The 26,933-nt window shown below is 43.3% G+C and overlaps 1 protein-coding gene across 2 annotated transcripts in view; it reads left to right on the plus strand.

Annotated features, from left to right (window-relative positions):
* Positions 1–146: 146 nt before the first annotated feature.
* LOC139415068 (tyrosine-protein kinase Fyn-like) overlaps positions 147–26,933 on the plus strand; it is a 79,889-nt gene continuing 53,102 nt past the window's right edge. Inside the window, exons 1-2 of one of the 2 annotated variants that reach the window (XM_071162833.1) lie at positions 147–331; positions 15,410–15,477. The gene's annotated coding sequence lies outside the window, so the exon portion shown is untranslated. The remainder of the gene's footprint in view (positions 332–15,409; positions 15,478–26,933) is intronic. The other variant, XM_071162834.1, reaches the window with a different exon arrangement.

Genomic DNA, 26,933 nt, shown 5'->3' on the forward strand with positions numbered 1-26,933 from the left:
AACCTCAATAATCTTCTAAATGCCTAGCCTACTGACTTTATTACTACCGAACCTGTTTACGATCCCCTGTTCCTCACTACTAGTAGCATCCTCCCATTCTATTGGCTGGTGATGTTGTCAATCATTCCACTGGTCCCGTTAGTTTCATTGTGGCCCTGCAAAGACAACGCCATCATACCCCATACTCAGCAGCTATAGCGAGCGGGGCAGCTCGAATATCACACAGGATTTATGTAGGCTATAAGGTTATTATTGTCACAAAAACATCAAGCGTCTCATCTTCAACTGCAATGGAATACATTCGTCCGGTTAATTAGACGCCTTCGAATCGGTAAGGAACCATTTGTCCTTCTTATCCTGTTTCTGTGTAATCGCACCTATACCAATGCGAAATGAATTACTTTGATTTTATCTTTATTGGATGGGAATAATGGATCTAATTAGTGTGTTCGCATTTGCTCGCATGTCTGTAGGTAAGCTGAAATGTTACAAAGCTTATTTTTCATAATATCTTTTTAGACTGCCTTTGCCATGAGAACAGACAAATTGCATTGGCCAATTACAAGTATCCTGGCCTCGATCGCCGTTATGTCATGTGTAGGCCTATTCATTAGAAATAAAAATCTATGTGCTGTGTCTGCAAAAACATTCAACCTTCTTGAGTGCCTTGTCGCATTCAGAGGCTTGGTGAATTTGTTTACCGTGATATAGTAGTGATAACCCTCTCCGTCAACATGCTATCTCATTCATTCTTAAAATATGGCATCATGATGAAGGATTCAATGTAGCAAATGCTCGTACACTTAGAAAAAAGGGTGCTATCTAGAACCTAAAAGGGTGCTTCGTCTCCCCATGGGAGAACATATCCACAGAAGGTTTTACATGGAACCCAAAATAACCCTTTTGGAACACATTTTTCTAAGAGTATTATGTAGGGTAGGCTATATAGATTTTTGTTGATTGGTTTCTATTGATTTCTATTTTATATGGTGGAGGTTTATATTCAACCAGTCAAGAAGCTTGCAATAACTTGGTTGTGAAGACCATGATCATATGCTCCCAATGTTTGTTGCCAACTTGTATTCCTTCCTTTACTATGTGTTCATCACGGCATTTGTTGATGACCCACTTTGTCCATTGCATTAAGTCAGAAATATGAAATCAAATAAATGGTATTTGTCACATGCACCGAATACAACAGGTGTAGTAGACCTTACAGTGAATGCTTATTTCAGAGCCCTTAACCCACAATGCAGTTTTAAGAAAAATACCTTAAAAAAATAAATAAAGTAATAAATAATTAAAGAGCAGCAGTAAAATAACAATAGCGAGGCTATATACAGGGAGTACCAGTACAGAGTCAATGTGCGGGGGCACCGGTTAGTAGAGGTAATTGAGGTAATATATACATGTGGGTAGAGTTATTAAAGTGACTTATGTATAGATAATAACAGAGAGTAGCAGCAGCATAAAAGAGGGGGAAATGCAAGTAGTCTGGGTAGCCATTTGACTAGATGTTCAGGAGTCTTATGGCTTGGGGGTAGAAGCTGTTTAGAAGCCTCTTGGACCTAGACTTGGCGCTCCGGTACCGCTTGCTGTGCGGTAGCAGAGAGAACAGTCTATGACTAGGGTGGCTGGAGTCTTTGACAATTTTTAGGGCCTTCCTCTGACAACGCCTGGTATAGAGGTCCTGGATGGCAGGAAGCTTGGCCCCAGTGATGTACAGGGCCGTACGCACTACCCTCTGTAGTGCCTTGTGGTCGGAGGCCGAGCAGTAGCCATACCAGGTAGTGATGCAACCAGTCCGGATGCTCTCGATGGTGCAGCTATAGAACCTTTTGAGGAACAGTCATTCAGAATAACACTGCTATTTGTGTTTATTTCAAATAATCTTAATTACATCAAGTGAGTTGGATAACCTACTAAAATAGATACTCCTGAGAATATGCAGTATTTGAGAATAAACCAACCCATTGTTGTGAAATTGGTTACCACGTTCCTTTGATAATTAGAGTAAATTGTGCTGGTTGACCTTCACATCCTTCAATACAATACTAGTTATCCTTCCCAAAATCTACTCCTGCTGAATGCTCTTATTCCTCTGTGCAGGTCAGAAAAATACTAACTGGTTGTTATTACATTGTCTATACATTATCATTGTTGCATTATGCTTACTGTCCCAAATAGGAGTACAGAGAGCATGTCTAAGGATTTGTCTTAAGAAACACATGTTTACCGAGTTCCAAACTACCTCTGGAAGCAACATTAGCACAAGAGCTGTTCGTCGAGAGCTTCATGAAATGGGGTTCCAACCGCACACAAGCCTAAGATCAACATGTGCAATGCCAAGTGTCAGTTGGAGTGGTGTAAAGCTTGCCTATTTTTATTTTTATTTAACTAGGCAAGTCAGTTAAGAACAAATACTTATTTACAATGACAGCCTACAATGACAGCCCCTCGTTCAGGGGCAGAACGACAGATTTGTACCTTGTCAGCTCGGGGATTCGATCTTGCAACCTTTCGGTTCCTAGTTCAACGCTCTAACCACTAGGCTACCCTGCCGCCCCTTTATTGGACTCTGGAGGAGTGGAAACGCATTCTCTGGAGTGAAAAGAATCACGCTCCATCATCTGGCAGTCCGACGGACAAATCTGGGTTAGGCAGATGCCAGGAGAACGATACCTGCCCCAATGCATAGTGCCAACTGTAAAGTTTGGTGGCGGAGGAATAATGGTCTGGGGCTGTTTTTCATGGTTTGGGCTAGGACCCTTAGTTCCAGTGAAGCATACAATGACATTCTAGACAATTCTGTGCTTCCAACTTTGGGGAAAGTTTGGGGAAGGCCCTTTCCTGTTTCAGCATGACAATTCCCCCATGTAAAAAGCGAGATCCTTACAGAAATGGTTTGTTGAGATCGGTGTGGAAGAACTTGACTGGCCTGCACAGAGCCCTGACCTCAACCCCATCGAACAACTTTGGTATGAATCTTCCCCGCAGCAATGTTCCAACATCTAGTTGAAAGCATTCCCAGAAGAGTGGAGGCTGTTATAGCAGGAAAGGGTGGAGCAACTCCATATTAATGCCCATGATTTTGGAATGAGATGTTCGACAAGCAGCTGTCCACATACTTTTGGCCATGTAGTGTATATTTGTTACATTTCCTTTATACCCTGTAGGAAAGTTTGGTCAAAAACAGGTCAGAAATGTTTTCTATTTTTCTTTTTGTGTATTTTATTGCACAATGCAAGCTTTCTTGATGTAGGTTACTGGTTTGAATAGAGAGTTTTCCGGTACATAGCTGATGCCGGTACTATCTTGTCTCTCCATCATCTTGGTTTCTTCTTCAAGTTACTGCTTCACCAACATCCTGCACTTGGGCTTCATGTCATATTTGCTTGCTCTTTATTATTGATGTGAATAACTCTCACAAATAGAAAAGGTGTAATTTGTGATCGTTTTCTTCTCCTATAGCTAAGAATATTAAGACATCGGCCTAGGCTTGTACTGTTATTCCTATTTTCTTTCACAGAAAAGTTGCTTGTATCACAATTGCAAAATATGGGCAGTAATGTTGATTTCATGTATCAGGTATGGATGCATAGTATGATTGTTTGGTGTGAGAAGATGTTTGCAAAAAGCTCCTGCAGTTTTTGTAGGATCCACAAAGTTAACCTTGAAAACCACAGAAAGCCCTGGTCATCCTGAAGTATAATCTTCCATAGAAGCCATACAAATACACCAACTCAACATGGTTCACAACGTTACAGGTTACGGTCCATGTACGGTCTTGTTCTAATTGTTTAGTCCTTGAGGAAGTGCATGAATAGTTGCAAGCTTCAAGTTTTAATGGCACGTGCACAAGTACAGTGAAATGCCTTCCTTGCAAGCTCTAAACCCAGCAGTGCAGTAATCAACATCAATGTAGCACTAACAATAACATAAGGTAGAACAAAAAGACACAAGAAATTAAAATAAGAAATAAGAAGAACAGGAGTAGTAAGTAAGCTATATACAGGGTCAGTTCCAACACCATATTTACAATGTGCAAGGATACTGGAGTGATAGAGGTAGATATGTATGGTGACTAGGCATCAGGATATATGATAAACTGAGGGTGATTCTCAATATGCATATTACCGTACTCCACACTGTCATGCTCCGAGTGCATTCTCCAACCACGTTCTCTTGAGTACGTTCTAGTGAGGACAAGAGTGTGGAGAATTCATAAAACAATACATTTGAGAAGCACTGGCACTCCTACTTTATTACCTCACGCTTCACCTCCCATTCACTGAACCTTCTTCCAGGATAATGGCAACAATAGACGAAGAAGATATGTACAAAGCAAACATTTCACTTCATAATTATCAGCGAGATATGTGAATCGTAATAATCTAGCTAACCAGCTAGTTAAACAGGCAAAAGTGACATAAAACCAATGTTATGCAATGTACATTTCCCATGGGTAGCTGCTAATTCTTTGTGGCTATCTAGCTAGCCCTATTGACTTACAGCACCCATTCACTGTACCATTTTCCAGTCACTATTTTTTATTTACAAGGCAAGTCAGTTAAGAACAAATTCTTATTTTCAATGACAGCCTAGGAACAGTGGGTTAACTGCCTTGTTCAGGGGCAGAACAACAGATTTTTACCTTGTCAGCTCTGGGATTTGTTCTTGCAACCTTTCAGTTACTAGTCCAACACTCTAACCACTAGGCTACCTGCCGCCCTACCTACTGTTACTAGTAGCTAGCCAGTTAGCCCTATTGACTTATTACGGGCTTGCTATCTACAGTACGTAGGCATCATGCCAAAATTAACACAACATGTATTTATTAATGTGTCAAGATAAAATAGCCAACCTATGAGATGTAAATAGGCAACATTTCATTCCGAAGTCTGAGTTTATTTTCTCTCGCTTCAGCTCAAATAATGTCCGCCATTGATTTCAAGAAATGTTGCGTAATTTAGGTCATTTAACCTGATATTGAAAAGCCATGGAAAGTATTTTTTCTGTGTAATTCAACACAATTCACCACAGCCCAGTCAGAAAGACAGTACTGTGCTCTTCCTCCCAATCAGTCCCATTCCTCTGCTGAAGAGAGAGCTGCCAAACACCCATTGCTGCTCAATGTTGATCCTGTGACAGCATGGCATGCTGCTACTCTCTGCTGTCACACTACAGAGAGACAAAACTGCTCTGAAATGCAGTATATCATACTATACAGTAGGAACTTTGGACTGGCTTTTGTCCATCAGGTGCTTTCATTTGAACTGGTGTGCTTTGGTTCATATCTCTCCCCAAACATCACCACATTTGTGGGCTTAATCAATCCAGGACTTTGTATAGGCCTTTTGAGGGTTGGTTGGATGTAGACTTGTTGGATGGGTATAGTACACTCCAGCTACTTTGCGCTCCAGTTTGACAATCTGGTTAAGTGGGGCCACTGTAGTTACACTCTTCTGTGTGACATCCCCTGTCCCCTCACCCTCTTCTCTGACATCAGAAGCCATTTTGAACTGGCCATGACCAGGAGTGTGTTGTGGTTAGTGCTGATGTAATCACATAGCTCCTGTTCTGAGCCCACTATCAGTCAGATGTGTCGTCGTCCTCCTAGCCTCAGAGCTCAGCAGCCGCTCTGTGCTCAGCATCAGCCCAATGCTCCATAGTCACACACAACAACGATGCCCTTTGTCACAAATAATTTGGGGGGAAATGAAACGTATCTCTGTGTGTATTTGACTGTTTTTGTTCAGTTTGTGTGGTTAACACTGACAGACTCAAATTAACTGCTTTTTACAGATTAGTAAATGTTTACCCATGGATGAATGCAAAGTATGACAGCGCCACGAGGGATGTAAACTCAGCAAAAAAAGAATTGTCCTCTCACTGTCAACTGTGTTTATTTTCAGCAAACTTAACATGTGTAAATATTTGTATGAACATAACAAGATTCAACAACTGAGACATAAACTGAACAAGTTCCACACACATGTGACTAACAGAAATTGAATAATGTGTCCCTGAACAAAGGGGGGGTCAAAATCAAAAGTTACAGTCAGTATCTGGTGAGGCCACCAGCTGCATTAAGTACTGGAGTGCATCTCCTCCTCATGGACTGCACCAGATGTACCAGTTATTGCTATGAGATGTTACCCCACTCTTCCACCAAGGCACCTGCAAGTTCTGATCCAACAGATCCCAGATGTGCTCAATGGGATTGAGATCCGGGCTCTTCGCTGGCCATGGCAGAACACTGACATTCCTGTCTTGCTGGAAATCACGCACAGAACGAGCAGTATGGCTGGTGGCATTGTCATCCTGGAGGGTCATGTAAGGATGAGCCTGCAGGAAGGGTACCACATGAGGGAGGAGGATGTCTTCCCTGTAACGCACAGCATTGAGATTGCCTGCAAGGACAACAAGCTCAGTCCGATGATGCTGTGACACACCGCCCCAGACCATGGCGGACCCTCCATCTCCAAATCGATCCCACTCCAGAGTACAGGCCTTGGTGCAACGCTCATTCCTTCGACGATAAACATCCGACCATCACCCCGGGTGAGACAAAACTGCCACTCGTCAGTGAAGATCACTTTTTTCCAGTCCTGTCTGGTCCAGCGACAGTGGGTTTGTGCCTATAGGCGATGTTGTTGCCGGTGATGTCTGGTGAGGACCTGCCTTACAACAGGCCTACAAGCCCTCAATCCAGCCTCTCTCAGCCTATTGCGGACAGTCTGAGCACTGATGGAGGGATTGTGCGTTCCTGGTGTAACTCGGGCAGTTGTTGTTGCCATCCTGTACCTGTCCCACAGGTGTGATGTTCAGATGTACCCTTCCTGTGCAGGTGTTGTTACATGTGGTCTGCCACTGCGAGGATGATCAGCTGTCCATCCTGTCTCCCTGTAGTGCTGTCTTAGGCGTCTCACAGTACGGACATTGCAATTTATTGCCCTGGCCACATCTGCAGTCCTCATGCCTCCTTGCAGCATGCCTAAGGCACGTTCACGCAGATGAGCAGGGACCCTGGGCATCATTCTTTTGGTGTTTTTCAGAGTCAGTAGAAAGGCCTTTTTAGTGTCCTAAGGTTTCATAACTGTGACCTTAATTGCCTACCATCTGTAAGCTGTTAGTGTCTTAACGACAATTCCACAGGTGCATGTTCATTATTTTTTTATGGTTCATTGAACAAGCATGGGAAACAGTGTTTAAACCCTTTACAATGAAGATCTGTGAAGTTATTTGGATTTTTACGAATTATCTTTGAAAGACACGTCCTGAAAATGGGACATTTCTCTTTTTGCTGAGTTTATGTTGACATGTGAAGCTAAGCAATCATATTTTCCCTCCAGGTGAATCCCCCAAGCATCTTTGTGTTTGTGCTGTAGCATTTTCACTTTAGTGCTATGCAAGTGAAAGGCCTGTGTGTTCACTTCTATAAATCTCGTAGACTCCACCCCAAAATCACTGCCGCTTGGCCATTGTTGCAGCAATATCATGGGATTAAATGATGTGTGAAACTAATATGCTTGCATGAAAGCCTGTCAAAACAAGGTTGGCTCAGGCCTATAGAGATGGCCATCTTGGGAATATTCCTTCAAAGGAATTCAATTAGCTGCAACTGTTTGTCTAACATCAAGTCCCCAGATCCAGAGGCAGATTGTATCACACACTCTCCTTATCAACACACACATCACTTCTACCTGTGTGTGCGTGGTTGAGAGCATCAGCACAGAAGCAGGGCTTCTCCTAATATGGTCCTCAACGGTTTCTATTTTAATATTTCTCTACATTTAATCTCGGAACTCCAATGTACCGTTGATCTTCAATAAAGGCCAGTATTCAGGAGCTTCGCAGTGTAATGGCACTCTTCTGTGCAAACAGACAAGACTATATTTAAAACTACATTGCTAAATAAGTACATGGATTCTACCAACCACCAACCCACATATTCTTACCAATGCACACGTACTGAGGCAGTAATGGTAGAGTTCTCTTACAGATGTCCGCCATATGCTGCTGTCTGCAGAACAAGCTAAATCTCCATACTATGATCTAGGTCACGTGTCAAACTCATTCCACGGAGGGTAGTGTCTGCATGTTTTCGCTCCTCCCTTGTACCTGATTGATGAATGAAGGTCACTAATTAGGAAAGAGCTCCCCTCGACTGGTTGTATAGGTCTTAATTGAAAGGAAAAAACAAAAACCTGCAGACACTAGGTGTCACAGGTGTAGAGAGGAGGAGGCAGTCGCAGATTTAGAACTACTGGATGTATTTAAGCACAATAGAACAAACGGTACGAAACCCAAACGCTGTTTTGCTCAAAATATATCTACATAAACATAAAGGCACAGGGCGAACCCAAAGTGCGAAATATAAAGTACTCATGAAATAGTAGGAGAAAACAAGTAACATGTACAATGACCGATAAAAAACACATGGCAGAGAGAGTATATATACAGTGATAGAGTGGGGATTGGAACCAGGTGAGTGTAAGTGTAATGATGACGAGACAAGTCCGGGGTTGATGAGTGAAGGGCATTTGCCAGCAGTAGGTTCGGCAGCAGCTAGAAAGTCGGCGATGCCGAACGTGGATTTTCAAGGATACTGTACTATATTGTTGCGCTTCATTCTTTGTTGAATGGCAGGTCGTTTTCTCTCTCGGTCACTCCCTCCCTTTTTTTGCATATGAAATAATATCAGTATAGCGTGGTGAGATTGGGTGATTGCGTACGTTGTGATATGTATGACTCGAGGAGGACTCAATGTTTTTTCATATTTTTAAAGGTAGACTCAGCGATATGGCATAGATGCAGGAAGTAAACAGTACAGTGGTTCAATTAGCGTAAGAACTAAGAGTGTTGGAGCGCGAGGCTCAACTCCTCCGCTGTTTTGGTCCCGTGGCTACCACGCTGTTAAAGCCTGAAGCGAATCCTTGCACATGCGCAGATTACTGTGTGCGAATGTGTGAGAGCGAAGCGTTGCGTCTCGCTTATCTCAATGTCTTCAGTGCTGCTCGTAGCAACATCATTTCGCCGAGTCTGCCTTTAAACACTGATAAGTGGTGAACATTTGAGTAGTTTAATGCATTTCCCTCGCCAGAATAAAGTATGAATCATGTGCTGGTGCTCTCCCCAATAGGAGAATGAAAATATTTTACAGAACAGTATGTTTGCTCATTTATTAATGATATGTTGCCCTAATGTCAAGTGTCTGCATTTTCAGAGGAAAACAAAAGTGGTCTGTTTGCTGTATGATTGTGTCCCGGGAGATTTTATGCATCTTTATCTGTGTTTGATGTCATACATTATACATTTGTGTCACAACGCCTCTGTTCTTTTCTGTCAAAATATTTCCCTGTGCTCTAAGGAACTACTGCTGCTGTATCAAAAGCAATGGTACATTGCATTACGAAGAAGACATTATGCATTTATGAATTTCAGTGAGAATGTTGTTCATGCCACATTTGAGCAGATTTTCAACCAAGATATAGGCTAGTTAACCGGGTACGATTGTGATATAAGCAGATAGCCTTTTAGGCCTACCCATTGGACTGCAGTAATATGAAGCAATACTCTCCCATTTCAACATAAGTTGTGATATACAGTAGTAGTACAGCAGAACTGCATGGCAGACAGCTGCATTGCAGTCAGTTATACAGTGTCTTAGCAGTGCCTGTCTGCCCTCCATACTGTATCACTCCAATAATACTGTACAGTACAGTACTCTTCTACTGTATACTGGTTTACAGTAGAAGAGTAAAATGGTATAACAGGTAGCAGTTATACTGTGTCTCTGAGTGTAAACTCTGAGTCTACATATGTTGTCTGTATATCCTGTTTGTTCACAGAGTCAAATTCCTGTGCATGCAAATGTATTTGGCTAATAAAGTTGATTCTGAGTGGTGCCTGTCTGCCAGCCATTCTCCCTGCTCCTCTCTGTTGCCTCTCTACAGTGTCATTTTTCTGCTATGCTGATGCAGCTGCTGATGGCTGGGGGGCTGACAAAGGAGACGTTTGCTCATCCTGGAATCACGAAGGCCTCCTTGCTGGCACACCAGGCCTAGTTCCTCAGTATGCCCCATTCAAATTCCCCCTCATTGCCAGGGGATAAAGCAATATTGACCGAATTATAGAGATTTACCTTTTAGGAAGCCCTGATAAACATCAAAAGGGCCATTGTTAATGTTAATTTATTTATCTTTAATTAGTGTAGTGGGAGAGCAGCAACAGAGCTCTATGTAATAGGGGTTTATTTCACACATGCTAGGGGTTTATTTCACACATGCTTCCTCTGCAAGTTATTTTGAAGGAATCTAATTTTCTCATAATTGTGTTGTGTATTCAGTGTTGACATTTGCAAAGGTCCTCTGGTCTAGGTTAATGTGAGGTCTCATTGTAGTAGGATACAGTGAGTCTTCATCCAAAATGCCATTCAACTCTAACATTTCATTCATTGTTATCCATTGCCTCCACTATGTTGGTGAACTCCTGCACTGTACATTTGAGGCATCCTGCCCATACACATCATCCATGGAGCCAGAGCAGATACAGTGCCTTGCGAAAGTATTCGGCCCCCTTGAACTTTGCGACCTTTTGCCACATTTCAGGCTTCAAACATAAAGATATAAAACTGTATTTTTTTGTGAAGAATCAACAAGTGGGAAACAATCATGAAGTGGAACGACATTTATTGGATATTTCAAACTTTTTTAACAAATCAAAAACTGAAAAATTGGCCGTGCAAAATTATTCAGCCCCCTTAAGTTAATACTTTGTAGCGCCACCTTTTGCTGCGATTACAGCTGTAAGTCGCTTGGGGTATGTCTCTATCAGTTTTGCACATCGAGAGACAGACATTTTTTCCCATTCCTCCTTGCAAAACAGCTCGAGCTCAGTGAGGTTGGATGGAGAGCATTTGTGAACAGCAGTTTTCAGTTCTTTCACAGATTCTCGATTGGATTCAGGTCTGGACTTTGACTTGGCCATTCTAACACCTGGATATGTTTATTTTTGAACCATTCCATTGTAGATTTTGCTTTATGTTTTGGATCATTGTCTTGTTGGAAGACAAATCTCCGTCCCAGTCTCAGGTCTTTTGCAGACTCCATCAGGTTTTCTTCCAGAATGGTCCTGTATTTGGCTCCATCCATCTTCCCATCAATTCTAACCATCTTCCCTGTCCCTGCTGAAGAAAAGCAGGCCCAAACCATGATGCTGCCACCACCATGTTTGACAGTGGGGATGGTGTGTTCAGGGTGATGAGCTGTGTTGCTTTTACGCCAAGCATTGTTGCCAAAAAGTTCAATTTTGGTTTCATCTGACCAGAGCACCTTCTTCCACATGTTTGGTGTGTCTCCCAGGTGGCTTGTGGCAAACTTTAAACAACACTTTTTATGGATATCTTTAAGAAATGGCTTTCTTCTTGCCACTCTTCCATAAAGGCCAGATTTGTGCAATATATTGTCCTATGGACAGAGTCTCCCACCTCAGCTGTAGATCTCTGCAGTTCATCCAGAGTGATCATGGGCCTCTTGGCTGCATCTCTGATCAGTCTTCTCCTTGTATGAGCTGAAAGTTTAGAGGGACGGCCAGGTCTTGGTAGATTTGCAGTGGTCTGATACTCCTTCCATTTCAATATTATCGCTTGCACAGTGCTCCTTGGGATGTTTAAAGCTTGGGAAATCTTTTTGTATCCAAATCAAATGAAACTTCTTCACAACAGTATCTCGGACCTGCCTGGTGTGTTCCTTGTTCTTCATGATGCTCTCTGCGCTTTTAACGGACCTCTGAGACTATCACAGTGCAGGTGCATTTATACGGAGACTTGATTACACACAGGTGGATTGTATTTATCATCATTAGTCATTTAGGTCAACATTGGATCATTCAGTGATCCTCACTGAACTTCTGGAGAGAGTTTGCTGCACTGAAAGTAAAGGGGCTGAATAATTTTGCACCCCCAATTTTTCAGTTTTTGATTTGTTAAAAAAGTTTGAAATATCCAATAAATGTCGTTCCACTTCATGATTGTGTCCCACTTGTTGTTGATTCTTCACAAAAAAATACAGTTTTATATCTTTATGTTTGAAGCCTGAAATGTGGCAAAAGGTCGCAAAGTTCAAGGGGGCCGAATACTTTCGCAAGGCACTGTATGTACAGTGAGGATGTTTGTCCATGTTAATCCACCATTTGGGACTCAGTCAGAATCCGAGTCCCAAATGGCACCACATTCCCTATATAGTGCACTACTGCCCCAATGGCTCTGGTCAAAAGTAGTGCACTATTTAAGGAATAGGGTGCCATTTGGGACGCCCCCAGAGAGCCTCTGTGTGAAGGCTGTCTGCTCATATACAATCCTGACCTGTCAACCAAAGCCCTGTCTGTGTAGTGGGGACTGGCTGAGGAGTGGTGGTATTTTCTCGTGTTTAGTGCCAATACCATATCTGAGATACTGCTGTGTGATTATTATGTCTATGCAAGACATGCAATTATTGCACAGGGTTTACGTTAGATACTGCTGCTATTGAAATGGCATTGTGACAAGTCCCTTGGCCTTTAGAGGTAAGCCCTGAAATTGCTTAGAGATGGTAGATGTAGGAGTATGAGATCGGCCAGGGCTGTGGCTACTGTCCCTCAGGCGGCATATGGCGTGCCCCCGCTTAGTGCCTACCCAGCAGGCTGTGCATGGAGAGCTACTCCCCCTCTGGGGAGCCAGTCTATCAGCCCTAGCTTTGTGCTCTGCTCTCCACTCATCTGGCCCAGTAAAGAGCGACAGTAAGAATGACTGAGCTCGTTGTGCCATGGCAGTCATGTGATCTGTGTGTGGCTGAATGACTCCCCCCGCAGGCCTCAGCCCCAGTGCCATTATGTTTTATTGGAGGGGCTTGGGATGAAAAGAGAGCCAGCTCTGCTCTGCCCCTGGTCCCTGGACTGCAGCTTCACTCACTCAGAGAGCACGCACGGCCTGCTGGGAGCTCGTCGCCATGGCTGCCCAGTGCCCAGACAGAGAGAGACGAAGCAAAATAGGGAGGGAGGGAGGGCAGAATGGAGAAAGAGAGAGAGACCACAGAGTGGACACAGACATGAAGAATGGCTAAATGACAACCTTCTGCTGGTGTCGGGTGCTGAAAATCACGTTTTACTTCCACACATAGAGCAGTGTATTTTTGGGACTCGCTCTCAGTTTCCAGATATACGCCCAAAATAGGATAGCTCAGCATACCTCTCAATTTGAAAAAAAAAAGTCATTTTTAGGGTGGTGTCTGGCAGAGGAGAATACTTCTGAATGAGGGTACTTGCTTTTTTTGTCCCTTTGTCTCAAAATGAGACTTTTAATTGTTTGCAAGTTTTGCCAAAGTTATATCCTTTCACATTTGCATGCCATTTTATCCTTTATATTGTATACCAGCCTATTAATAGCTATCTCAGCCATCTGCCTGCGATTTCTACACTATAACAGGATGGCTCCAGAACAACAGTAGAGAACAATGGGTCAAGGAAAGTCTGAAGGAGGGAGAATGTCAAACCTGATTATTGCTCGTCTCTACTGGCCCATTCTCTGTTTTCTGTCTATCTGTCTGACCAGCCTCAGTCAGAGAGAGGTAATCAACTACTGAAACTGCCTCTCATATATCTTACCCACCAATTTCCTCTGGCCTCAGGTATCTAAATCAAGATATATTCCATTTAGTCTGATTGTGAGTTTTCATTAGAAAAACCCTGTGTCTACATTATTTGTAGTACAAAATGGGGGGTGCGATTCAAGTCAATTTGTATGTGCAAGCTACATAATGACTGCCTCAGTTGCCTCGTACCCCTGCATATAGACTCGGTACTGGGACCCCGTGTATATATCCAAGTGAATCTTACTCATTGTGTTTTTATTCCTTGTGATATTATTTTTCTATTATTTCTATTGTTTCTCTCTGCATTGTTGGGAAGGGCCTGTGAGCATTTCACTGTTAGTCTACACTGGTTGTTTACCAAGCATGTGACAAGTACGATTTAATTTGACTGCCAGAATATTTAGACTATACAAACTGGAGAATTACACACAAGACCAAACTAGAAGACTAAATATTATCTCATGCTTATTCTTATACGGGTTACAACACAGTCAAAAACAGTTAACAGATTCAGATAGAAATACATGATGAACAGCTCTGCTCAGAAGTCGACTTTGTGTGCAATGAGTTATAACAGATTTGTCTGTGGAAAATCGGATTCTGTCGTAGATAAAGTACATTTAGTCAATTTACCATGTAGCTAACCCCTGTCGCTATGGGCACGATGACTCCACTGTGAAACATTAGTGTCTCCTCGTTTCAAAGTGCTGGCAGGGCATGGAGCATTTGTTGTGTGCTGTTTTAGGTGGAGATTGATTTGTGTGCAAGTTCAGCTGTTTTATTTGCTGAAGGTAGATGTTTGATTAGATGCAGTTTAGGATCTTATGCACAAAAAATTCATACAAACATATTGTACGAATTGGATTCATAACATATCATTACACTTTTCTTTTTTGGGGGGTGGGGGGGGTGACGTAGTACACAATTGGATGACGTAAGTACAGAGAGAACGGGGACCTAATTTGGCTCGTGAGCACCACTTTCAAAACTACTGGCTGAAATTATACAAACGTTTTGGAGCATCACTTTAAAGTTGTGCAATGGTTCTTCAAACCTTGCCATCTCAGTTTGAATTCATTGTTGCAGCTTTATGTTTTTGGAGTGCTTTTATCAATTATTGCTGTGATTTCTACTGAACGGCTGTAGTGGACTCTGTTATGAAGCCAATATTTACACTTGCTGGATGAAGGATTACTAGATACTTAAGTTGTTGTAAGTCACTCAGTAAATAGGTTAATATTTGCTTAAAGCACACTTTGCCTCAAGCACACTTTGCCTATTTGTCTGTAGTTATTCCAAGTATCAGGAGGCAAAGCTCTGTAACACCTGTATGAGGCTCTTGATTGAAGGATACTTGATGAAAAACACTCTCATTCAAGCTATTTTAGGTAATACTATTTCAGCTCAGAACATTGAATGAATTAAGCCCCCCAAATCCACTTACCTGGTACAGGAAATATACAGAGAGAAATGAGGCCATCATACAGACAGATTTTTTTTTATTAAGCCTGGCACCTAGATTGTGTCCCACGCTGCAACCTGTTGTTTACCAATGGACAGATATTGAGGTCATGGTTCAACAGAGCACAGCCTGTCACAACTTCCCAAGGCATTAGCTCTGAGGGCCAGGTCTTGGGCCGGGGCGGAAAATGAAATTGCAAGACCCATTTTTGGAGTGACGCTTACAGTAAATTAAAATTGGCTGGCACACACAGTTGATAGTCATGTTTTATTGAACACTATAAATTAATAATTAAATGTTTTTTTTCTCCCCACAGGGCCTCTGTTTTCGCAGTACACAAAGCAATGTGGAGCAAATAAAGATCCTGATACACTGAAACCAGAGGTACGTACCTCAGCGCTGCCTGCCATAATAATTACAGCTCACACAGCAGACGGGGCACACACACACACACACACACACACACACACACACACACACACACACCAGCTGGCCACCGCTGGTCTGGAGTTTGTGCTACAGGCACTCCTGCTGTCCACAGCTACACTGTCTTTCTTTTCTACCTCTACAAGTAGGATGTTACAAAGAGCACTCATAACAAATGTGTGTTTGTTGTTTCTCCTGTACAATAGATGTCTCCTAGTTAGGCAGCAGGGCCCTAGTGCCCCTACAATAGCTCAAATCTCAGGTGACAAAGTCAGGAAGAGAATATTCAGTAGTGTCCCAATTGTGTCACTCTCTCACTGTCTGGGCTGTGTGGGGTGAAAAAGGCATAGGATGTTTTGGCTTGACTTAATGGGATCTCTCTGTCGCTCTCGCTCTCTTCTCTCACTCTCCCTCCCACAGTCCTCTCTCACTTTCTCTCTCTGTCCCTCTCTCTCTCCCTTTCTCCATGCTGCAAGCTAAAGTTCCATGCAGGTCAGCCCAGAAAATCACCCTACCAGTAGGTTCATCTGGTAGCACAGAGTGCACATATATGTGTTCTTACTGTCTTTATACAGTTGAAGTTGGAAGTTTACATACACATAGGTTGGAGTCATTAAAGCTCATTTTTCAACCACTCCACAAATTTATTGTTAACAAACTATATTTTTGGCAAGTCGGATTGGACATCTACTTTGTGCATGACATTATGAGATTGTGATTTTTTCACTTATAATTTACTGTATCACAATTCCAGTGGGTCAGAAGTTTACATACACTAAGTTGACTGTGCCTTGGAAAGCTTGGAAAATTCCAGAAAATTATGTCATGGCTTTAGAAGTTTCTGATAGGCAAATTGACATCATTTGAGTCAATTGGAGGTGTACGTGTGGATGTATTTCAAGGCCTACCTTTCAAATCAGTGCCTTTTTGCTTGACATCATGGGAAAATCAAAGGAAATCAGCCAAGACCTCAGAAAAAGAATTGTAGACCTCCACAAGTCTGGTTCATCCTTGGGAGCAATTTCCAAATGCCTGAAGGTACCACGCAGGCATCATACCGCTCAGGAAGGAGACACGTTCTGTCTCCTATTGATGAACGCACTTTGGTGCGAAAAGTGCAAATCAGTCCCAGAACAACAGCAAACGACCTTGTGAAGATGCTGGAGGAAACAGGTACAAAAGTATCTATATCCACAGTAAAACGAGTCCTATATCGACGTAACCTGAAAGACCGCTCAGCAAGGAAGAAGCCATTGCTCCAAAACCGCCATAAAAAAGCCAGACTTGGTTTGCAACTGCACATGGGGACAAAGATCATACTTTTTGGAGGAATGTCCTCTGTTCTGATGGCTTCATGAGGGAGGAAAATGATGTGGATATATTCAAGTAATATCTCAAGACATCAGTCAGGAAGTTAAAGCTTGGTCGCAAATGGGTCTTCCAAATGGACAATGACCCCAAGCATACTTCAAAAGTTGTGGCAAAATGGCTTAAGGAGAACAAAGTCAAGGTATTGGAGTAGCCATCACAAAGCCCAGGCCTCAATTCTATAAAAAATGTGTGGTGGCAGAACTGATAAAGCGTGTGCTAACAAGGAGGCCTAGAAACCTGACTCAGTTACACCAGCTCTGTCAGGAGGAATGGGATAAAATTCACCCAACTTATTGTGGGAAGCTTGTGGAAGGCTACATGAAACATTTTACCCAAGTTAAACAATTTAAAGGCAATGCTACCAAATACTAATTGAGTGTATGTAATCTTCTGACCCACTGGGAATGTGATGAAAGAAATAAAAGCTGAAATAAATAATTCTCTCTACTATTATTCTGACATTTCACATTCTTAAAATAAAGTGGTGATCCTAACTGACCTAAAACAGGGAATTTTTACTAGGATTAAATGTCAGGAATTGTGAAAAACTGAGTTTTTGGCTAAGGTGTATGTAAACTTCCGACTTCAACTGTACATGCAACTGTTCTGAACAGTTATCCATCCAGCTTTCTCACTGTCTTTCTGTTTCTTCTTCACTAGTGACATGTTTTATATTTGATCATAATCCTTGTCTTTGCATGCTGGGCGGTTCCTGTCACGGAGGACCAGACAGTGACTTCGATGCTAAATTACTTATCAACATCTAACAGCACTCTGTTCTCTCCTCCTGAGGCAAGTCTATGGTTGCATCCTATAGTGTTCACTACTTTTGATAGTGCACTAAATAGTGACCACAACGAAGTGGCTTTCTTCTGCTTTGCAGTGAGCTCACTTGTTTTGTAAAAGTCAGCATAGAGCAATCAGCATAGCGCTCGAGCCATGCTTTGGCCCTGTCAAAAAACCTGCACTCTGCAGTTTCTTCTTCCTGTGTGAAGACTGAGGAGCGCAGCATAGGCAAGCAGGCAGACAAAGGGGATGGATTGTGGTAGGAACCCCGTCGGCCAGTCCGAAGCAACAATACAACAGGCTATAAATAGAAAGGAAGCTTTTTTGGGGGCAACCGGTTGATGCACAAGGGTTTCTTCTTCCAAGAACCAGCTTGAAGCTTCCATGGAGCCAGCTGAGTATTCAACAGGCATAGCAGTTGCATACATCATGCAGGCAGATGCACAGCTGTATGCCTCTGTTCTGTTACATACTGTATGTATGCTCTCTCTCATACATCTACAGTAACCATGATCTGGTTGAGCCATGGCAGATGGTTTGTAATGGAGTTGATGAAGCAGAGAGAGTTCTGTGTGGATGTGACTGTAACACTTGTGGTCTGTGTTGAATTTGTGGAGAGAAACAAGGCAACATGGCGGGCCAACCCTGTGACTCAGGCTCTGGAGAGTGTCTACGTCCCAAATAGCACCTTATTCCCTACATAGTGGTCAAAAGGTGTGCACTATGTAGAGAATAGGGTGTCATTTGGGAAACAGATGGTGTGTATGAAGTAGTGGTGCCTGTCTGCCTGGTGAGTCATGACATGCTGGAGTCATCAGCAGCTCTGCAGTGGTGACATCATGGCTGCTGTGGCTGAACGTAGAGAGCTACAAAGTCACTCTCACTGGCACACTGTCAGTGGAACGATAGACAGTGGGAGTTTATGGTGGGTGTCGTGTGTGTATGTGATGGTTAGTGAGAGCTGAAAATGAGTCAGTCATTCCAGTGAGGTTGTTCCATGCGAAGACCTCCCATACCCCCCCCCCCCCCCCCCCGTTTTCTTTCCTTGTGTCTTTTTCATGGTCTCATTTTTTTTTTTTTTTTTTACCTTTATTTATCTAGGCAAGTCAGTTAAGACCAAATTCTTATTTTCAATGTCGGCCTAGGAACAGTGGGTTAACTGCCTTGTTCAGGGGCAGAACGACAGATTTGTACCTTGTCAGCTAATGACGAACCTAACTGAACACTGTTCTTCAGTATGCTTGGTTTTTCATAATTGCATCACTATGTCTTTAGGCCCTTAACGATGAGTATCAATTATCTGTTTTAATGAGTTACTTTCTCACACCCCTTTATTTCACCCTCAATGAATAGCTGTGGTGTGAGCTTGGAACAATGTTTCTGAATTGTCAGAGTAACCCTCAAATGGTTGTTGTTTCACTGTGGTTGACTGTAAATCAGATTAGCCTGAGACACAGCAGGCTGGGCTGTGGTGGTAACTGCTAACCTATTTTAGCTGCGCTCCATTATGTTGGCTCATCTGTTGACATTTTACATCCACATTTTTAATTTTTAACCTTTATTTAACTAGACAAGTCAGTTAAGGACAAATTCTTATTTACAATGATGTCAGTGTGCTGCCGTTTTAAAGCTCATCTCCTTCTAGTTGCATCGCTCTGTCGAGGTGCAGCGGTGTTAAAGAAACACGAGACGTCACTCTGTCTCTCTCTCTCTCTTTCTCTCTCTGCGGATGAAAGAGAAGAAAGAGGGAGAAGGAGAGGAGTTTAGCAGAGGCAGCTTAATGATCTCTGACTCATTCAACCTCTCTTTACTTTTCCTCAGTCTATCCATCTTATTTGGTGGAGGCAGGTCTGCTGGAGGAGCACATACACACACGCACACACACGCATATACACACACACATGCACACGCATACACACATATACACATACACACATACACATACACACGCATACACACAAACACGCACGCATGTGCAGGGCATGTGTGCTAGGCTCCAAGGGAACTTGGTTATTTATGCTGTGTGCCTCTGTTTTCTCTGGATTTGTCTGTTTGTTTGTTTGAAGTTAACATGGTTTGGAGTTTAGGAACTGTCTCTGTTGCTGCACTTAGATGCTGACTGTGATGAGGAGCAGCCCCCTCATCTTTGTGTGTGTGTGTGTGTGTGTGTGTGTGTGTGTGTGTGTGTGTGTGTGTGTGTGTGTGTGTGTGTGTGTGTGTGTGTGTGTGTGTGTGTGTGTGTGTGTGTGTGTCAGGGATTTAAAATCCCATTGCCAAATAATGCTTTTTATTAATTAATGGAAATACCAGTCGAAGGAAATAAACTCAGCAAAAAAAAGAAACGTACCTTTTTCAGGACCTGTCTTTCGAAGATCATTTGTAAAAATCCAAATAACTTCTCAGATCTTCATTGTAGAGGGTTTAAACACTGTTTCCCATGCTTGTTCAATGAACCATAAGCAATGAATAAACATGCACCTGGGAACGGTCGTTAAGACACTAACAGCTTACAGACGTTAGGCAATTAAGGTCACATTTATGAAAACGTAGGACACTAAAGAGGCCTTTCTACTGACTCTGAAAAACACAAAAAGAATGATGCCCAGGGTCCCTGCTCATCTGTGTGAACATGCCTTAGGCATGCTGCAAGGAGGCATGAGGACTGCAGATGTGGCCAGGGCAATAAATTGCAATGCCCGTACTGTGAGACGCCTAAGACAGCGCTACAGGGAGACAGGATGGACAGCTGATCATCCTCGCAGTGGCAGACCACATGTAACAACACCTGCACAGGAAGGGTACATCTGAACATCACACCTGTGGGACAGGTACAGGATGGCAACAACAACTGCCCGAGTTACACCAGGAACGCACAATCCCTCCATCAGTGCTCAGACTGTCCGCAATAGGCTGAGAGAGGCTGGATTGAGGGCTTGTAGGCCTGTTGTAAGGCAGGTCCTCACCAGACATCACCGGCAACAACATCGCCTATAGGCACAAACCCACTGTCGCTGGACCAGACAGGACTGGAAAAAAGTGATCTTCACTGACAAGTGGCGGTTTTGTCTCACGATGGTCGGATTTGCGTTTATCGTCGAAGGAATGAGCGTTGCACCAAGGCCTGTACTCTGGAGTGGGATCGATTTGGAGGTGGAGGGTCCGCCATGGTCTGGGGCGGTGTGTCACAGCATCATCGGACTGAGCTTGTTGTCCTTGCAAGCAATCTCAATGCTGTGCGTTACAGGGAAGACATCCTCCTCCCTCATGTGGTACCCTTCCTGCAGGCTCATCCTTACATGACCCTCCAGCATGACAATGCCACCAGCCATACTGCTCGTTCTGTGCGTGATTTCCTGCAAGACAGGAATGTCAGTGTTCTGCCATGGCCAGCGAAGAGCCCGGATCTCAATCCCATTGAGCACATCTGGGATCTGTTGGATCGGAGGGTGAGGGTGACATCTCACAGCAAGAACGGGCAATCTGGTGCAGTCCATGAGGAGGAGATGCACTCCAGTACTTAATGCAGCTTGTGGCCACACCAGATGCTGACTGTAACTTTTGATTTTGACTCCCCCTTTGTTCAGGTACACATTATTCAATTTCTGTTAGTCATATGTGTGAGGAACTTGTTCAGTTTATGTCTCAGTTGTTGAATCTTGTTATGTTCATACAAATATTTACACATGTTAAGTTTGCTGAAAATAAACACAGTTGCCAGTGAGAGGGCGTTTCTGTTTTTGCTGAGTTTACATTTGACCGTCATGCTATAGGTTCATTTGCATCATTTAGAGGAATTAAATTGGCCTGTGTATGTTTTTGTTAGTCATCATGTATCTGATTTATCCAACAACTGTCATTCGTGCACAGCATACAGAGACTATTTTGAGCAGGATTTCTCCTGCAGCTCCTCAGCTGGTTGTTTTGGTGAATGATTAAAAATAGCTACTATTTTTATTTTCTCAGCTGGTAATTGAAGCGCGCTTCCCATTCACCATTCAAGTACAGGCAATAGGCTATCAGCGCATCACACACCACTTTGTGAGCTGGAGGCAGTAAGCATTGTTGTTGGAAACCTGCATGCTTTATTTCATATTATAAGGCATGTCTTACCTTGCTTCAAAGCAGCCAAATCATATGTGCATTTTCATGGGACAGTTACATTTCAATAATAAAGTTGTTGTTTCTCAAAATCATTGTCATGTGGTTAATCATAAAATCTAAAAGTTAAAAGTCAACTAATGCGAGAACACCAGCATCTGCGATATGGACACATTGATACACAGTGATCCATTGGCGGCTAAAGAAATGAGTGGATGGAACTCATAGCCTATAAACCAATGCAGCAGTACACTCTTAGAAAAAAAGTGCTATCCAGAACCTAAAAGGGTTCTTTGGCTGTTCCCACAGGAGAACCCTTTGAATAACCATTTTTGGTTCCAGGTAGAACCCTTTTGAGTTCCATATGAAACTCTTTACACAGAGGGTTCTACATGGAACCCAAAATAGATTTTTGGAAAGATTTTTCAAATAGCATACTGTGAGGAACTTTAGTTTTTATATACAATAATTCGCAATGGATGTAAAAAAAAAAAAAAAAAAAAAACACTTTTGTACATTTCCACAAAGTAGGCCAGGTACTCTAAATGTGCTCAGGTGAGCATGCTCCCTCAACATTATCAGGACAGAGAAACCAGACACATGCCCATTGCCCACATGGAGCACTCCACACAAAAGACAATGAAAAAAATGACAAATCTCGTAAATGATGGTTAAACCAAAACTTGTTTCTCACAAGTGTAGCAGGTTTGTAACGGTAGATCTCCTCTTCGTCTGAAGAGGAGTAAGGATCGGACCAAGATGCAGCGTGGTAAGTGTTCATGATGATTACTTTAATAAATAAACTGAACACTATACAATACAAAACAATAAATGTGAACATGAACGAAACCGAAACAGTACCGTGTGGCGACAAACACTCACACGGAAACAAACACCCACAAACCAACAGTGAAACTCAGGCTACCTAAGTATGATTCTCAATCAGAGACAACTAACGACACCTGCCTCTGATTGAGAACCATACTAGGCCAAAACAGAAACCAAACATAGAAAAACAAACATAGACCCACCCCAACTCACGCCCTGACCATACTAAATAAAGACAAAACAAAGGAAATAAAGGTCAGAACGTGACAAGGTTGGGAACTCTGCAAACAACGTTTCCTCTCTGAGAATGGTAAATGACTGTAATTAATACATGCATTAACATAAATTAATGTAACCAAATGACGTGGATTAACGCTACATTTACTACAGGTGGCATATGTAATGGGGATTTTTTTTTTTTTATAGATCAAAGGGCATACAATTCACATAATGAAGCAATGAATGCGCAATAATTGGCGGGAGACAGCTGAGCCATTCTGGAGAGAGACTTGCCTATATCTTCGCCACACACCCCTCCTGTCAATACTCAGGAGAAGACCCAGATGCAGACAGTTCCAAAGTAACAAAAACAGGAGGGCAGGCTAACGACAAGTCAAGGGCAGGCAGAGGTCAGTAGTCCAGAGCAGAGTCTGAAAGGTACAGAACGGCAGGCACGCTCTTGAGTCAGGGCGGGCAGAGGTCAGTAATCTAGGGTGGTGTGACAAGGTACAGAACGGCAGGCAGGCTCAGGGTCAGAATGGTCAAAAACTAGGAAAGCTAGAAAACAGGAACTAGAGACAGACAGGAGCACGGGAAAAAACACTGGTAGAAAAAACAGAGAACACAGGTATAAATACACTGGGGATAATGGGGAAGATTGGCGACACACCTGGGGGGGGGGGGGGGGGGGGACAAGCACAAAGGCAGGTGAAACCTCCCCTTATTCTTGTCTCAACATTTTCAATTATACTCGAGACACGTTATCTTCATGCATATTTTGGATGCTTTTCTCGGACATCCGCAACTCAATAATCAGCTAGGCCTATTGGCACGTACGCTGCCTAAATTGCAGGTTTCCCAAATAGTCATAAGCCTATGTCCTTGCGATTTGATACAATCCACAGCTATCTTTTAAAGTAGCTTATGGTTCTCGATTCCTCTGTGGCCAAGTCAAGTATTAAAAATAATTGTATTGATTTATGTAAAGACAGGAGTAATTATGTCATTTTGGCAAGTGTATTTTTAGTAACTTCCCTATAGGAACCACCACTACGCGTTTTCTCTCCTGTTCTATTGGTTTTCATATACATTTTATTTCATTGTCCAGAAGCAAAAGGCACAGTCCTAGTCATATTAGCAACCTATGCTAGTTGTTGCATCTTTAGATTCCCCCTCTTTATAAGTTTCTAACAGGGAACCGCTATCAGGTGCACTGTTTACAACGGTGTTATCCCAGGTGCACTGTTTACAACGGTGTTATCCCAGGTGCACTGTTTACAACGGTGTTATCCCAGGTGCACTGTTAACAACGGTGTTATCCCAGGTGCACTGTTTACAACGGTGTTATCCCAAGTGCACTGTTTACAACAGTGTTATCCCAGGTGCACTGTTTACAACGGTGTTATCCCAGGTGCACTGTTTACAACGATGTTATCCCAGGTGCACTGTTTACAACGGTGTTATCCCAGGTGCACTGTTTACAACGGTGTTATCCCAGGTGCACTGTTTACAACGGTATTATAAGAGGTGCGCTGTTCAGAATGGTGTTTTCCCGCGAATTGCACTTTGCCAAATGTTAACCCTCAACAATTGTGTGACCTCTCTGACTGATGGGGACACGTCACACTCTGGGTTGTTAGTTTATATGTATGAGAGGGAGGGCTGTAGGCTTCAGGTGGCCATATTGCCTTACTGAACACAATGTGCTCATTACAAGTGGAGTTGAGCTGACCTGAGCGTCACTCTGCGCAGATTTTATTGGCCAATATGAAAAGGCATTGACGCAGGAATCAGAGACCCCAGAGACAATGATCGCTGCCTTTTCTTCATTGTTAAGGTTAGACTTACTGCTCCCCCTGTTGAGAGGTGTGACAGGTATGTTGTGAGAGGAGCTGAAAAAGCCTTGAAGTGGCACTCCAGTCTCCTTTTCACCCAATTTAACACCTTTCAAACTTACTTAAAGCTGTAATCCTTAATGGTGAAAGGGCCACTTCCGTTTGCGATATTACAACAGCAAAGAAGTTACTGCAAACAGCGACCACAGTTTTTTCCCCTCGGACATCATTGTACGCGCGATAGAAGAGCAATGTTTGTTCTCTATTGATCCTCTATTGTTCCTCAGCAAGGGGGAGGCCGATGACATCACCGATTCCCATCAGACCAACTCCTTGAACTCCCTACTCCTTGAAGTTGCAGTTGTGTCTAAAAAAATACTATTTTGCTCAAAAATATTTTTTTACTCCTTAGTGTGTGTACTTTACTGTATTTATACTTGGGATATCGCTTTTCAACAGTGAAAGTAAAAAGAATCGCTGGAGGACATCTGGACCAGGCCAACTAAAGGCTTCACACATAGATGGGCATATTATGGACTTGGGTGGAAGGTGACAATGGTCTGTTTCACTTGACCGTGCTGCGTTGGACACTCCTTTATGGAACATCTGTCGCTGGGATGCAAATTTGCCAAATCTCAACCCAGTCAAGATGGCCGCTGACACAAAGAACCTTTAATTCCCTCTGTATCAGGGGTTGAGACCCATTCAGAATGCTTTTGCTAGTGAACTCAAATTCAACTCAAGAGTCTGATTAAATAAAATAAAAAGGTTTTGCAAAGCATCAGACCAAATCTCTGATATTAATGCTGCTTACGGATGATTCATGTAGCTAGCCATACACTTGATCTACAGTACAGCCTTCCTTCTCTGCAGGGCAGAGGGTGAAATTTGGAATCAATCTAGTGAATGTTGTGGACATGCTGGTCAGTCCCATTAAACAGTGCCCAGACCTAACATGGTGTAGTGTAGTCCTAGAGTAGGAGGAGCTCTTTGATGTTCTGTTTGCTTCCTCTGCTCCAGGCAGACCCCATGCTGTTCATACGCTTACATAAGCACCACTCCACTTGTTGGAGGTTTGGTTTGTTGACAATGGCGATGTCCTTTTAATTATAATGGAGGGAGACAACTGTTGGGCTCTGGACATATGGCTGCTCTGGGGCCAATATATTTTAGCTACTAGCCACAGGCGTATAATGAACAGTCCCAGTGGGTTCACTAACCTACTGTTATGCTGCTGCTGTCATGTACCACACCCTGTCTCCCTCTGCTGGCGTTGTTAGGTTAAGCTGTTCCTTGTCTCCTCTAACTACCCATTCACCCCATTTCCCACCTGTCCCTGATTAGGTCCCTATATCTCTCTCTGTTTCTGTTCCTGTCCTTGTCGGATTCTTGTTTGTTGTGTTTCATGCCTGAGCCAGACTATCGTCATGTTTGCTTACCTTGTCCTGTCCTGTGCTGCTGCCTACCTATGTTTGGTTATTAAAGAAGCTCTAAGTAGTTGTGTCCTCATTCACTCACCATCAGAAGAATCCGACCAAGTGGAGCGACTTGGATCCTCTCCACTCAGCCGTCGGGATCCAGGGAGCGATGCTAGGCAGACACGAGCAGGAAGTGTCTGCTGCTCGACATGCCGTTGAGACCCTGGCAGTCTCCAACCTCACAGAACAGGTTCACCATCTCCGCCTCGATCCACCGGCCACAGGGCTTTGAATCTTCAATAACCCGCCGTGTTACTCTGGGGAGCCCACTGAATGCCGCTCGTTCCTCACCCAGTGTGATATTGTGTTTTCTCTCCAGCCCAACACTTACTCCAGGAGCACTGCTCGTGTCGCCTACGTCATATCTCTCCTTATTGGACGGGCTCGTGAGTGGGGCACGGCAATCTAGGCAAGGGCTGAGTGTACTAACCAGTATCAAGACTTTAAGGAGGAGATGATACGGGTTTTTGATCGATCTGTTTTTGGGGAGGAAGGGCCCTGTCTTCCCTATGTCAAGGCAATCGAATAACAGACACTCTGCACCCTTGCTGTCTCCAGTGGCTGGAACGAGCCGGCCTTGCTCGCTCGTCTTCTGGAGGGTTTCCGCGCAGAGGTAAAGGATGAGATTCTCTCCCACAGCGTGGTGAACTCGCTATTGCATTGAGCGATATCTTCGTCACCGAGCTCGTGGAAAGGAGCTCGCGCTCTCCGTCGCCTCCCTCTCCGCATCACTACCATCTTCCTCTGCCGGCTCGGGTGCTGAGTGGGAGGTATCCGCATCTCGACTAAGGAGAGGGAA

The sequence above is a fragment of the Oncorhynchus clarkii genome, chromosome 8, assembly GCF_045791955.1.
Source record: "Oncorhynchus clarkii lewisi isolate Uvic-CL-2024 chromosome 8, UVic_Ocla_1.0, whole genome shotgun sequence".
NCBI classification, from domain to species: domain Eukaryota; kingdom Metazoa; phylum Chordata; class Actinopteri; order Salmoniformes; family Salmonidae; genus Oncorhynchus; species Oncorhynchus clarkii.